This window comes from Poecilia reticulata, linkage group LG14 (genome assembly GCF_000633615.1).
Source record: "Poecilia reticulata strain Guanapo linkage group LG14, Guppy_female_1.0+MT, whole genome shotgun sequence".
NCBI classification, from domain to species: Eukaryota; Metazoa; Chordata; class Actinopteri; order Cyprinodontiformes; family Poeciliidae; genus Poecilia; species Poecilia reticulata.
This window is the reverse complement of record NC_024344.1, coordinates 14620033-14625430: the sequence shown is the minus strand read 5'-3', so window position 1 is coordinate 14625430 and position 5398 is coordinate 14620033. Positions and strand designations below refer to the sequence as shown.

General features: G+C 39.2%; 1 long non-coding RNA gene across 1 annotated transcript in view; it reads right to left on the bottom strand.

The window, feature by feature from the left end:
• LOC103475951 (uncharacterized) overlaps nucleotides 1–787 on the bottom strand; it is a 3979-nt gene extending 3192 nt beyond the window's left edge. The window contains exon 1 of the long non-coding RNA XR_535380.2: nucleotides 198–787. This is a non-coding gene — a long non-coding RNA (uncharacterized LOC103475951). The remainder of the gene's footprint in view (nucleotides 1–197) is intronic.
• Between the last annotated feature and the right edge of the window lie 4611 nt (nucleotides 788–5398).

Below are 5398 nucleotides of genomic sequence, written 5' to 3'. Positions count from 1 at the left end.
CTTTTCTACTTTATACGTTTGAAATTAAATGCATTGATATGTAGTCTTTGTAACTATAAATGTAAGTAAAAATATTTGGCAAAAAATAGTTTTAAAAATAGATGTCTAAAACAAGAATACATGTACTGTATTAAAATGCTGAAAAAAAACGATGTAATTTTAAGAAGATAACTTATTAGTACATGAATGAGAATTACCTGGCTTGTGCAGCTGTATCCAGGCAGCAGCAGCAGCAGTCTGAGCATGTTTCCTAAGAAAAGGCAGCACTGTCTCCTGTCTTTATACCGATCCCCCCCTCACTGGGAAAGCTGATCCCTCCATTCTCTAATTTCATGAATTATTCATCACCCAGTCAGACGCACAAATGAGCGTGCTAATTGGTGTCTTTTTTTCCTTTTTTTAATTATCACAGTTATTATTGTTATTATTTCCAACTCTGGAGTGTGCGATTTAACATGAAATTAAATTAACTTAATGATGGGAGAAATATTTTTGCTAACAAGTCCCACTTTAACCCTGTTGGTAATTTGAAAACACATTTTGAGGGAATTAATTTCAAATCTGAGCTCACTTTGTGAACATCCTAACTCTAAATAGGCCAATTTAGGTGTCAATTTGTGAAACTGTTCTATTTATTTCCCCTCCTGTGGAGAAATGCAAATATTTTTAGAGGGTTTTAATCGGTTTGTGTGCAGCATGGACCAAAGTAAAGTTGATCATTGTTATTTTTATAAGCACATTGAGGGGAAAAAACAACAGGTATTTATTTAAAGCATTTTAAATTGTTTTGAAATATTTATAGGAAGCCGTAAGATCACATTGGTTGCTCAGCACATTCACACATTTTTTGAAGATGCTATTTTCTAAAGTTGCTGAAATAAAGCCAAATCGTCCAAACATTTAAAATTGATGGAATAACCTCACTTACCAGTTCATGCTAAAGGTCCACTGTTTGACTACTTCTTCCTTCCGCGTGCACAGATACGCTACAAAGGGGCTGCATGAAACACTTTATATGCTACAACTGGGCCTTATTTCTTATTCATTTTTTTCTCTTTTTAAATGATTAATAAATAAATGGGTCTGAGCTTTAGCAACCTTTCTAAATCCAACACGTGCATTTTCTCAGTGGTCTCTCAGACAGAGAAATTTGTGAATTTAAAAATGAACAGTTAAAAGTTTCTCATGGATTGTTGCAGAATAAAAATATTTGAACGTGGAGTTTTTATCTTCTTGTACACAACAGACATGAACGTGTTTATTTTTTGCTTCTCCAACATCAAGCGAGCGTCTTCTGGATTGATGGACAGCAACATTGTTATTTTTGATTAAAAAAACAACATATAATTAACATAATATTACTTTTTAACCCTGATATCAACCAATTTGAGAAAATCCTCTAGTAATTGTACTCATTATTGTAATATTTTTAAGAATAAAAGAGTGGACAACAACTTTTAAAATGACAACTAGCTTTTAAATTAATTGAAAATAACCTTGTTTTTAAAATTTGTGTAAATAATTCCTTTGTGACTAGATGATAATCATTAATCATTAACAGATCATTTAACTGTTAAGTTGAGGGGAAAATGTGCTTGGGCATTAACAAGAATTATCTGCGGATGCTAGCTTTAGCAAGCTAGGCTAACTCAGACTCTGGTTCGTTATTGTTTATTTTTACTGGTCTAGAGTACAAGCTTCCTACATTACAGTACAGGTACAATCACTATACTTCTAAACTATACCTCAACCTTAATAAATACTGATTTTGTGAGCTAACGTGTAAAAATGCTAATGCTGAAATGTTAGCAATCTAATAGCTGTAACTGGTTTACGTTCTGCTACTCTCTCTCTCTCTCTCTTTCTTTCTCTCTTCCTACCTCGTTTCTGTGCGGTCCGCATTCACATAATGACAGAAAAAAAAATTACGTTGCATTCATCAAATATTTTGCTTTTCCCCAGACAAATAGAAAGTTGACCACCATTTTTAGCAATGCTAACACCGTTAGCATCGTTTCCCAACTAGCTTCTATTAATCCAAACAGGAAGACACAGTAGACCACATGTGTCAAACTCAAGGCCCGTGGGCCAAATCCAGCCCACCATAGCTTTTTATGTGGCCCTCTAAATTCTTGACTAAACATTAATTGTGCTTAAATATTATGTTATCAATCAAATCACAGCAGTTTTTTTTATCTTTTTACTGCCTCCAATTTCTTGAGAATTATCATGGAAAGAAAAAATGTTCAACAATATTATTTAATTTTAAAAATGTATTGATATTTTAAGAGTTTTTGAACAGGTTTTATCAATACATTCTGGCACAACCGCCCCTTTAAGAGCATTCATAAAATTGATTTGGCCCCAAATGAAATAGAGTTTGGCGCCCCTGCAGTAAACGGTGTGTAGTTTGGAACGGTTGGTATGCATGGTGTGTGTGTGTGTGTGTGTGTGTGTGTGTGTGTGCACTGGTATGAAAAGTCAAAAACCATTCGGTGTCATCTACACCGATTGTCTTGATGCAATAATTCAAAAATGGAAACCCTAACTTGCCTAATATTTTCTTGAACAAAATAAAACATTATCCTGCTGACAGCTATGAGGTCTCTTGAATAGAAAAGTTTGTTTGTTCAAATAAGAACAAACAAACCCAAAAATACTTCTGAAGCGTTTGTTATTGTGAGCGGTCTGAACGCGGCGCTGTGGTTCTGCGACACAGACGACGGCCACAGACACTTCTCTCCCTCAGGAGCGCCGAGGATAAGATGTGTTCCGATGTGTTGGAAAAACATCTGTAATAGTCCAGGTGTGTGAGAGGATTGAAGAGCACGACCGGCAGCGCTCTGGAAAAGTGGGCTTCTCTGCACTTTAGTTAGCTTCACAGAGCATCAGATTGCACCTGCAGCAGGAGAAACGCTCCCCTTACTCCTATTCACCACCCCTTTTTTCTCCTTCTCTTCTGATCTGTCAGACAGCCGCCACGGCCGCAGCATCAGCAGCAGCAGAGGCGACAGTTGCGATGGCAACAGGAGCAGATGTCGAGGGGTTTCTCCAGTGTGACGGAGTTTGAACTGTTGAACTCTGCAGATAAAAAAAAGAGGCAGTAATGGATATGGATTTACAGTGTGAGTGTACGGGCTGCAGCTGGATTGGCTCTAACGCAGCTTGGCACACCATATGCCGCCGAATGCATTTTTTATGACGCGGGCCCGTTCGCTCGCAGATTTACTTTGCTCACAAGCTTTAGGGCTTTGCAGCTGCACATGCATGGCGCAGTCCACATAATATCCTCTTTTGCATAAAACTGCAATGCCTTTGAATCTTGATCTCCGCTGACAACTCGAATTAACACAGCGAGTGAGTGTGTAATGAAAATAACATGGGCAAAAACAAAAAAAAAAAACTGCCTAAACTGCGACTTGTGACTCACAAACACGTACACGAGAAAAGAAACGCCGACCCAATTCGACAGACTTGGCCACATGTACGCATTAATGACTTTGGGCACAATGTGAATCATAGTAATGCTAACTCCGAGGGCCGACTCTTTCATGGTTATCCAGAGGCTACAGCATGGCAGCTTCCATGGCGATCCAAGACAAGTCACTGACTAGCTGCTCTTCGCAGGGCAGTCGTTTCACTTTGTGTTGATCAAATATCAAGAGGAGCCTTCCAGTGTGGCTGAAAAACAGTCTTCAGCAGGCTTTAGGCTCAGGCTGTTGGACGAAACGGTTGATTATTAATGATAATTTGTCGCTACTAGAACCATGACTTTCAGTTTTGTGAAAAACAGAAGAAACAAATTAAAAATGAAACTGCGCAGAGACCACTCTTTATGGTTGGTAACAGAAATATCAATAATGACATCAGTTTATTTTTTTTATTCGTCAGATGGATGGAGAGTTTTGGTTTTTCAAGTCTGGAACCAAATTCTGAATTAGACTTTGACTAGGCCGCTCTACAACATGAATCTGCTTCAGAGCAAATCATTTAATCGTAACTCTGGCTGTATATTTTAGGACTGTCCAGCTCCCAGATCTTTTGCAGCTTCTGAAAGGTTTTCATGTAGGACTGGGACACACATCCGGCCATTGTGATGCTGCCACCGCCATGTTTTACTCTGGGGGTGTTGAATTCAACATTAAGTCCAAGACTTGTCCTTCTTGGTTCTGTTTTAGCTAATTTACAAAGAAAAACTGGTCCTTTGCAGCGTCAAGCCCTTCATTTAGGCTGCTTTGCATTTCTCTGACGCTTTCAGAGTTTGCGTGTACGGCTTTGTCTGCGTGACTCTCTTGCGATTCTTGACGTTATTTGTTTTCGTGTGTTTTTCTCGTTTTGGTCGCGCGCTTTAAAAACCAGAACATTGTGACTCATTGGGCCCCAGGGTTCACAGCCCGATAATCTCCCAGAGTGTGTCTGGAGTCAGAATGAAGCCCTGTGGCGTTTCTGTTGTGTCTGTCATTTCTGCGGCAAAAACAACAAGACGCTGATTTTCCCTGTCCGGAGTCAATCCACTGAACCTTTGTTTCCATCAGGTGACTCAACGCAGAGACGCGTAAGCAGCAGCTGCAGTGCATCCACGTTTCAGTTCATACGGATGGAGAGATTTTGGATTTTAAAAATTTTGTGAGAAAAGAAGCAAGCATCCTGTCTAAATCATCCTTGCAGACTGATTTGTTGAAGAAAGGAAAAACTAAATTTAGTGTCAAAAAACAGCAATATCCACAACACAAACCTAACACACTCTGACTCTTCTAAAAGTAAACAAACTCCTTGAACTCAGAGATAATCTCCAACTCCTTTACGGTAAATAAGTGCAAAACCTCACTGTCAGTTTTCCAAGACAAAATAGACACCATTTATTAAAGCTGCTGCAGTAGATAACTTTTTTTTAAAATCTGCTTTTTACATATGTGTTAAAAGTGTTTTTATGTCTTGACGCTATAATATGAAAGAGACAGTCTGTAAAAAAAAAAAAAAAAAAAAAAGCTGCTCTACCTTCCCAGTGCTACTATTGACATCTGAAGAAGAAGAACCGCTCCCGGTCAAAAGCAACCAATCAGAGCCAGAAGGAGGGTCTTAGTGCTGTCAATCAACCTCTTGTAGTCACTACTCAAAGCACTTTTGACAGAACCTTTACAAAAAACCATTTACCTGCCGTCAACGGAGGCCATGCTAACTAACATTAGCATTCCTAAGAGGGACTGGTGTAGCATAGCAGAGAGGAAGGGGGAGCGCTTGATTGACAGCGCTAAGACCCTCCCCTTGGCTCTGATTGGTTGTTTCTAACCGAGAAACAACCACGTTTTGGACCCAAACCCGTCTGAGCTTGTAACAGCTGGTCTACCAGCCGTTTCCCTATTTATCGCTGACATCATCAGCTCCTCCTTCAGCTCCA